The sequence below is a fragment of the Pseudorca crassidens genome, chromosome 16, assembly GCF_039906515.1.
Source record: "Pseudorca crassidens isolate mPseCra1 chromosome 16, mPseCra1.hap1, whole genome shotgun sequence".
Classification (NCBI taxonomy): domain Eukaryota; kingdom Metazoa; phylum Chordata; class Mammalia; order Artiodactyla; family Delphinidae; genus Pseudorca; species Pseudorca crassidens.
The window spans coordinates 85,585,811-85,595,709 of record NC_090311.1 but is presented as its reverse complement, the minus strand read 5'-3'; positions in this window follow the sequence as shown (position 1 = coordinate 85,595,709).

The window sequence follows — 9,899 nt, the reverse complement described above, 5'->3', positions numbered from 1 at the left end:
AACACTGAGTACCCCCAGGTGCACCTGGGTCTGCTAAGCAACATCCAGGCCCGTAACCCTTCAGAGCCCCCTGTGTGCAGGCCGAGCGTAGGGAAATGCACTGCCCTCTCCTTCGGAGCAGCTTAGTTTCCTCCGCCCTCGCACATGTTCGCGAACACCGTTCTGTCCCGTCCCACGTGGCGCGGAGGTCTTACGCGGTGCCCTAATCGGAGCTGCCCTCAGAGGAGCCCTCGTCTTCGCGTTCCATCCAGGACCTCCTGACTGAAGTCACCGGGCCTCCTAGAGGACGGCGGCTTGTGTTCTTACTGCACTTCAAGTCCTGTTCCTTCTGCGGCACTGCAGGCAGCCCCATGTCCAGAGGAGCAGCTACGGCGTTCCTCGGTTGAGACAGTTCGCTGGATGCGGTACTCCCTACTTCGATAAGTTAATTCAGGGAAGGAAACGCAGGGAAACCGGTGTCTCTTGGGACTCGTTAGAAGCCACAGGGATGTACGCTGAGTGTGCCCATGAAAACGGGGGCCTGCTGGAACTAGCCCTGCTTTCCCATTTTGAGGGCGGCATTCATGCCTGCCTTGAAGCTACCTGACATTCCCGGCTCCCGACAGGCCAGTGAGCCCTGGAAGAATGTTTCGGGGAAAATTATGAGTTTGCTCTCTCTAAACCACGGGCTTCCGTGGTCGCAGCTCTGTCCGCATGACAGGCTCTAGAGCGAAAGGGAACCTCGACGTGAGAACTCGCCTCCAGGTTAGGCCCTGAGTAGCCATGCAGAAAGGGAGGCATGCAGCTGTCTCCACGAGCTCTCAGTCGCTTATGTCCTTTAGTTTATAGGAAGTACGCGTCCGGGGACTCCTAGGCCCCACGGGTGTGCATCGTTTTCCCTCCGAGGTCACTGAGTGCCTCCAGACACCTGTGAGCCGGCGGAGCAACGTCGAGGTCCATTGGTTGATCCCCCGGAGGACCTCTGTGCCTGCCGAGTGCTGGGCAGCAACACACTGCGCATTCCTTGAGGAGCGCTACATCTCCAGAGCCCTCGAATGCCCTCGGGACAACATGGCTGGTGAGTGCGAAGTGCCCAGGAAGACTCTGTCATGGCCCTTGTGTGAGTTGCCATGAGAGAACACTGCGCTTGGAACACTGCGAGGCCCGCCCTCGTACCTGAAGTCACTCTGCTCGTGGAGAAAGTCAGCATCTTAGCACGCTGTGTTGCTACCGGCACACCCAGCATGAACCCATGCCTGGAAGGAAGGCCATGATTCGCCGTGCCGAAGCGGAGGCGTGCTGCAGCTTCCAGGAGGCGGTGGCCTCTGCTCTGCATGCCTTTAACGGCAGCACAGCTTTCTGGACACCTGGGAGGCTAGCCGGGGCACCGTGCTCCCAGCAGGAACACTGAGTACCCCCAGGTGCACCTGGGTCGGCTAAGCAACATCCAGGCCCGTAACCCTTCAGAGCCCTCTGTGTGCAGGCCGAGCGTAGGGCAACGCACTGCCCTCTCCATCGGAGCAGCTTAGTTTCCTCCGCCCTCGCACACGTTCGCGAACAACGTTCTGGCACGTCCCACGTGGCGCGGAGGTCTTACGCGGTGCCCTAATCGGAGCTGCCCTCAGAGGAGCCCTCGTCTTCGCGTTCCATCCAGGACCTCCTGACTGAAGTCACCGGGCCTCCTAGAGGACGGCGGCTTGGGTTCTTACTGCACTTCAAGTCCTGTTCCTTCTACGGCACTGCAGGCAGCCCCAGGCCCAGAGGAGCAGCTACGGCGTTCCTCGGTTGAGACAGTTCGCCGGATGCGGGACTCCCTACTTCGATAAGTTAATTCAGGGAAGGAAACGCAGGGTAACCGGTGTCTCTTGGGACTCCTTAGAAGCCACAGGGATGTACGCTGAGTGTGCCCATGAAAACGGGGGCCTGCTGGAACTAGCCCTGCTTTCCCATTTTGAGGGCGGCATTCATGCCTGCCTTGAAGCTACCTAACATTCCCGGCTCCCGACAGGCCAGTGAGCCCTGGAAGAATGCTTCAGGGAAAATTATGAGTTTCCTCTCTCTAAACCACGGGCTTCCGTGGTCACAGCTCTGTCCGCATGACAGGCTCTAGAGCGAAAGGGAACCTCGACGTGAGAACTCGCCTCCAGGTTAGGCCCTGAGTAGCCATGCAGAAAGGGAGGCATGCAGCTGTCTCCACGAGCTCTCAGTCGCTTATGTCCTTTAGTTTATAGGAAGTACGTGTCCGGGGACTCCTAGGCACCACGGGTGTGCATCGTTTTCCCTCCGAGGTCACTGAGTGCCTCCAGACACCTGTGGGCCGGCGGAGCAACGTCGAGGTCCATTGGTTGATCCCCCGGAGGACCTCTGTGCCTGCCGAGTGCTGGGCAGCAACACACTGCGCGTTCCTTGAGGAGCGCTACATATCCAGAGCCCTCGAACGCCCTCGGGACAACATGGCTGGTGAGTGCGAAGTACCCAGGAAGACTCAGTCATGGCCCTTGTGTGAGCTGCCATGAGAGAACACTGTGCTTGGAACACTGCGAGGCCCACTCTCGTACCTGAAGTCACTCTGCTCGAGGAGAAAGTCAGCATCTTAGCACGCTGTGTCGCTACCGGCACACCCAACATGAACCCATGTCCGGAAGTAAGGCCCTGATTTGCCGTGCACAAGCGGAGGCGTGCTGCAGCTTCCAGGAGGCGGTGGCCTCTGCTCTGCATGCCTTTAACGGCAGCACAGCTTTCTGGACACCTGGGAGGCTAGCTGGGGCACCCTATTCCCAGCAGGAACACTGAGTACCCCCAGGTGCACCTGGGTCTGCTAAGCAACATCCAGGCCCGTAACCCTTCAGAGCCCCCTGTGTGCAGGCCGAGCGTAGGAAAACGCACTGCCCTCTCCTTCGGAGCAGCTTAGTTTCCTCCACACTCGCACACGTTCGCGAACGCCGTTCTGGCACGTCCCACGTGGCGCGGAGGTCTTACGCGGTGCCCTAATCGGAGCTGCCCTCAGAGGAGCCCTCGTCTTCGCATTCCATCCAGGACCTCCTGACTGAAGTCACCGTGCCTCCTAGAGGACGGCGGCTTGGGTTCTTACTGCACTTCAAGTCCTGTTCCTTCTGCGGCACTGCAGGCAGCCCCAGGCCCAGAGGAGCAGCTACGGCGTTCCTCGGTTGAGACAGTTCACCGGATGCGGGATTCCCTACTTCGATAAGTTGATTCAGGGAAGGAAACGCAGGGTAACCGGTGTCTCTTGGGACTCGTTAGAAGCCACAGGGATGTACGCTGAGTGTGCCCATGAAAATGGGGGCCTGCTGGAACAAGCCCTGCTTTCCCATTTTGAGGGCGGCATTCATGCCTGCCTTGAAGCTACCTGACATTCCCGGCTCCCGACAGGCCAGTGAGCCCTGGAAGAATGCTTCGGGGAAATTTATGAGTTTGCTCTCTCTAAACCACGGGCTTCCGTGGCCGCAGCTCTGTCCGCATGACAGGCTCTAGAGCGAAAGGGAACCTCGACGTGAGAACTCGCCTCCAGGTTAGGCCCTGATTAGCCGTGCAGAAAGGGAGGCATGCAGCTGTTTCCACGAGTTCTCAGTCGCTTTTGTCCTTTATTTTAAAGAAAGTACGCGTCCCGGGACTCCTAGGCCCCACGGGTGTGCATCGTTTTCCCTCCGAGGTCACTGAGTGCCTCCAGACACCTGTGGGCCGGCGGAGCAATGTCGAGGTCCATTGGTTGATCCCCCGGAGGACCTCTGTGCCTGCCGAGTGCTGGGCAGCAACACACTGCGCGTTCCTTGAGGAGCGCTACATATCCAGAGCCCTCGAACGCCCTCGGGACAACATGGCTGGTGAGTGCGAAGTACCCAGGAAGACTCAGTCATGGCCCTTCTGTGAGCTGCCATGTGAGAACACTGTGCTTGGAACACTGCGAGGCCCGCCCTCGTACCTGAAGTCACTCTGCTCGAGGAGAAAGTCAGCATCTTAGCACGCTGTGTCGCTACCGGCACACCCAGCATGAACCCATGCCTGGAAGTAAGGCCCTGATTCGCCGTGCAGAAGTGGAGGCGTGCTGCAGCTTCCAGGAGGTGGTGGCCTCTGCTCTGCATGCCTTTAACGGCAGCACAGCTTTCTGGACACCGGGGAGGCTAGCCGGGGCACCCTGCTCCCGTCAGGAACACTGAGTACCCCCAGGTGCACCTGGGTGTGCTAAGCAACATCCAGTCCCGTAGCCCTTCAGAGCCCCCTGTGTGCAGGCCGAGCGTAGGGAAACGCACTGCCCTCTCCTTCGGAGCAGCTTAGTTTCCTCCGCACTCGCACACGTTCGCGAACGCCGCTCTGGCACGTCCCACGTGGCGCGGAGGTCTTACGCGGTGCCCTAATCGGAGCTGTCCTCAGAGGAGCCCTCGTCTTCGCGTTCCATCCAGGACCTCCTGACTGAAGTCACCGGGCCTCCTAGAGGACGGCGGCTTGTGTTCTTACTGCACTTCAAGTCCTGTTCCTTCTGCGGCACTGCAGGCAGCCCCAGGTCCAGAGGAGCAGCTACGGCGTTCCTCGGTTGAGACAGTTCGCCAGATGCGGGACTCCCTACTTCGATAAGTTAATTCAGGGAAGGAAACGCAGGGTAACCGGTGTCTCTTGGGACTCGTTAGAAGCCACAGGGATGTACGCTGAGTGTGCCCATGAAAACGGGGGCCTGCTGGAACTAGCCCTGCTTTCCCATTTTGAGGGCGGCATTCATGCCTGCCTTGAAGCTACCTGACATTCCCGGCTCCCGACAGGCCAGTGAGCCCTGGAAGAATGCTTCGGGGAAAATTATGAGTTTGCTCTCTCTAAACCACGGGCTTCCGTGGTCGCAGCTCTGTCCGCATGACAGGCTCTAGAGCGAAAGGGAACCTCGACGTGAGAACTCACCTCCAGGTTAGGCCCTGAGTAGCCATGCAGAAAGGGAGGCATGCAGCTGTCTCCACGAGCTCTCAGTCGCTTATGTCCTTTAGTTTAAAGGAAGTACGCGTCCGGGGACTCCTAGGCCCCACGGGTGTGCATCGTTTTCCCTCCGAGGTCACTGAGTGCCTCCAGACACCTGTGGGCCGGCGGAGCAACGTCGAGGTCCATTGGTTGATCCCCCGGAGGACCTCTGTGCCTGCCGAGTGCTGGGCAGCAACACACTGCGCGTTCCTTGAGGAGCACTACATCTCCAGAGCCCTCGAACGCCCTCGGGACAACATGGCTGGTGAGTGCGAAGTACCCAGGAAGACTCAGTCATGGCCCTTGTGTGAGCTGCCATGAGAGAACACTGTGCTTGGAACACTGCGAGGCCCAACCTCGTACCTGAAGTCACTCTGCTCGAGGAGAAAGTCAGCATCTTAGCACGCTGTGTCGCTACCGGCACACCCAACATGAACCCATGCCTGGAAGTAAGGCCCTGATTCGCCGTGCCGAAGCGGAGGCGTGCTGCAGCTTCCAGGAGGCGGTGGCCTCTGCTCTGCATGCCTTTCACGGCAGCACAGCTTTCTGGACACCGGGGAGGCTAGCCGGGGCACCCTGCTCCCAGCAGGAACACTGAGTACCCCCAGGTGCACCTGGGTCTGCTAAGCAACATCCAGTCCCGTAGCCCTTCAGAGCCCCCTGTGTGCAGGCCGAGCATAGGGAAACGCACTGCCCTCTCCTTCGGAGCAGCTTAGTTTCCTCGGCACTCGCACACGTTCGCGAACGCCGTTCTGGCACGTCCCACGTGGTGCGGAGGTCTTACGCAGTGCCCTAGTCGGAGCTGTCCTCAGTGGAGCCCTCGTCTTCGCGTTCCATCCAGGACCTCCTGACTGAAGTCACCGTGCCTCCTAGAGGACGGCGGCTTTGGTTCTTACTGCACTTCAAGTCCTGTTCCTTCTGCGGCACTGCAGGCAGCCCCAGGCCCAGAGGAGCAGCTACGGCGTTCCTCGGTTGAGACAGTTCGCCGGATGCGGGACTCCCTATTTCGATAAGTTAATTCAGGGAAGGAAACGCAGGGTAACCGGTGTCTCTTGGGACTCCTTAGAAGCCACAGGGATGTACGCTGAGTGTGCCCATGAAAACGGGGGCCTGCTGGAACTAGCCCTGCTTTCCCATTTTGAGGGCGGCATTCATGCCTGCCTTGAAGCTACCTGACATTCCCGGCTCCCGACAGGCCAGTGAGCCCTGGAAGAATGCTTCGGGGAAAATTATGAGTTTGCTCTCTCTAAACCAGGGGCTTCCGTGGGCGCGGCGGCCGTCCGCATGACAGGCTCTAGAGAGAAGGGAACCTCGAAGTGAGAACTCGCCTCCAGGTTAGGCCCTGAGTAGCCGTGCAGAAAGGGAGGCATGCAGCTGTTTCCACGAGTTCTCAGTCGCTTATGTCCTTTATTTTAAAGGAAGTACGCGTCCGGGGACTCCTAGGCCCCACGGGTGTGCATCGTTTTCCCTCCGAGGTCACTGAGTGCCTCCAGACACATATGGGCCGGCGGAGCAACGTCGAGGTCCATTTGTTGATCCCCCGGAGGACCTCTGTGCCTGCCGAGTGCTGGGCAGCAACACACTGCGCGTTCCTTGAGGAGCGCTCCATCTCCAGAGCCCTCGAACGCCCTCGGGACAACATGGCTGGTGAGTGCGAAGTGCCCAGGAAGACTCTGTCATGGCCCTTGTGTGAGCTGCCATGAGAGAACACTGTGCTTGGAACACTGCGAGGCCCGCCCTCGTACCTGAAGTCACTCTGCTCGAGGAGAAAGTCAGCATCTTAGCACGCTGTGTCGCTACCGGCACACCCAGCATGAACCCATGCCTGGAAGGAAGGCCCTGATTCGCCGTGCAGAAGCGGAGGCGTGCTGCAGCTTCCAGGAGGCGGTGGCCTCTGCTCTGCATGCCTTTAACGGCAGCACAGCTTTCTGGACACCGTAGAGGCTAGCCGGGGCACCCTGCTCCCGGCAGGAACACTGAGTACCCCCAGGTGCACCTGGGTCTGCTAAGCAACATCCAGGCCCGTAGCCCTTCAGAGCCCCCTGTGTGCAGGCCGAGCGTAGGGAAACGCACTGCCCTCTCCTTCGGAGCAGCTTAGTTTCCTCCGCCCTCGCACATGTTCGCAAACACCGTTCTGGCCCGTCCCACGTGGCGCGGAGGTCTTACGCGGTGCCCTAATCGGAGCTGCCCTCAGAGGAGCCCTCGTCTTCGCGTTCCATCCAGGACCTCCTGACTGAAGTCACCGTGCCTCCTAGAGGACGGCGGCTTGTGTTCTTACTGCACTTCAAGTCCTGTTCCTTCTGCGGCACTGCAGGCAGCACCATGTCCAGAGGAGCAGCTACGGCGTTCCTCGGTTGAGACAGTTCGCCGGATGCGGGACTCCCTACTTCGATAAGTTAATTCAGGGAAGGAAACGCAGGGAAACCGGTGTCTCTTGGGACTCGTTAGAAGCCACAGGGATGTACGCTGAGTGTGCCCATGAAAACGGGGGCCTGCTGGAACTAGCCCTGCTTTCCCATTTTGAGGGCGGCATTCATGCCTGCCTTGAAGCTACCTGACATTCCCGACTCCCGACAGGCCAGTGAGCCCTGGAAGAATGCTTCGGGGAAAATTATGAGTTTGCTCTCTCTAAACCACGGGCTTCCGTGGTCGCAGCTCTGTCCGCATGACAGGCTCTAGAGCGAAAGGGAACCTCGACGTGAGAACTCGCCTCCAGGTTAGGCCTTGAGTAGCCATGCAGAAAGGGAGGCATGCAGCTGTCTCCAAGAGCTCTCAGTCGCTTATGTCCTTTAGTTTAAAGGAAGTACGCGTCCGGGGACTCCTAGGCCCCACGGGTGTGCATCGTTTTCCCTCCGAGGTCACTGAGTGCCTCCAGACACCTGTGAGCCGGCGGAGCAACGTCGAGGTCCATTGGTTGATCCCCCGGAGGACCTCTGTGCCTGCCGAGTGCTGGGCAGCAACACACTGCGCGTTCCTTGAGGAGCACTACATCTCCAGAGCCCTCGAATGCCCTCGGGACAACATGGCTGGTGAGTGCGAAGTACCCAGGAAGACTCAGTCATGGCCCTTCTGTGAGCTGCCATGAGAGAACACTGTGCTTGGAACACTGCGAGGCCCAACCTCGTACCTGAAGTCACTCTGCTCGAGGAGAAAGTCAGCATCTTAGCACGCTGTGTCGCTACCGGCACACCCAACATGAACCCATGCCTGGAAGTAAGGCCCTGATTTGCCGTGCAGAAGCAGAGGCGTGCTGCAGCTTCCAGGAGGCGGTGGCCTCTGCTCTGCATTCCTTTAATGGCAGCACAGCTTTCTGGACACCTGGGAGGCTAGCCAGGGCACGCTATTCCCAGCAGGAACACTGAGTACCCCCAGGTGCACCTGGGTCTGCTAAGCAACATCCAGGCCCGTAACCCTTCAGAGCCCCCTGTGTGCAGGCCGAGCGTAGGGAAATGCACTGCCCTCTCCTTCGGAGCAGCTTAGTTTCCTCCGCACTCTCACAAGTTCGCGAACGCCGTTCTGGCACGTCCCACGTGGCGCGGAGGTCTTACGCGGTGCCCTAATCGGAGCTGCCCTCAGAGGAGCCCTCGTCTTCGCCTTCCATCCAGGACCTCCTGACTGAAGTCACCGTGCCTCCTAGAGGACGGCGGCTTGGGTTCTTACTGCACTTCAAGTCCTGTTCCTTCTGCGGCACTGCAGGCAGCCCCAGGCCCAGAGGAGCAGCTACGGCGTTCCTCGGTTGAGACAGTTCACCGGATGCGGGATTCCCTACTTCGATAAGTTGATTCAGGGAAGGGAACGCAGGGTAAACAGTGTCTCTTGGGACTCGTTAGAAGCCACAGGGATGTACGCTGAGTGTGCCCATGAAAATGGGGGCCTGCTGGAACAAGCCCTGCTTTCCCATTTTGAGGGCGGCATTCATGCCTGCCTTGAAGCTACCTGACATTCCCGGCTCCCGACAGGCCAGTGAGCCCTGGAAGAATGCTTCGGGGAAAATTATGAGTTTGCTCTCTCTAAACCACGGGCTTCCGTGGCCGTAGCTCTGTCCGCATGACAGGCTCTAGTGCGAAAGGGAACCTCGACGTGAGAACTCGCCTCCAGGTTAGGCCCTGAGTAGCCATGCAGAAAGGGAGGCATGCAGCTGTTTCCACAAGTTCTCAGTCGCTTTTGTCCTTTATTTTAAAGAAAGTACGCGTCCGGGGACTCCTAGGCCCCACGGGTGTGCATCGTTTTCCCTCCGAGGTCACTGAGTGCCTCCAGACACCTGTGGGCCGGCGGAGCAATGTCGAGGTCCATTGGTTGATCCCCCGGAGGACCTCTGTGCCTGCCGAGTGCTGGGCAGCAACACACTGCGCATTCCTTGAGGAGCGCTACATCTCCAGAGCCCTCGAATGCCCTCGGGACAACATGGCTGGTGAGTGCGAAGTACCAAGGAAGACTCTGTCATGGCCCTTGTGTGAGTTGCCATGAGAGAACACTGCGCTTGGAACACTGCGAGGCCCGCCCTCGTACCTGAAGTCACTCTGCTCGTGGAGAAAGTCAGCATCTTAGCACGCTGTGTTGCTACCGGCACACCCAGCATGAACCCATGCCTGGAAGTAAGGCCATGATTCGCCGTGCCGAAGCGGAGGTGTCCTGCAGCTTCCAGGAGGCGGTGGCCTCTGCTCTGCATGCCTTTAACGGCAGCACAGCTTTCTGGACACCTGGGAGGCTAGCCGGGGCACCGTGCTCCCAGCAGGAACACTGAGTACCCCCAGGTGCACCTGGGTCGGCTAAGCAACATCCAGGCCCGTAACCCTTCAGAGCCCCCTGTGTGCAGGCCAAGCGTAGGGAAACGCACTGCCCTCTCTTTGGGGCAGGTTAGTTTCATCCGCCCTCGCACACGTTCGCGAACACCGTTCTGGCACGTCCCACGTGGCGCGGAGGTCTTACGCGGTGCCCTAATCGGAGCTGCCCTCAGAGGA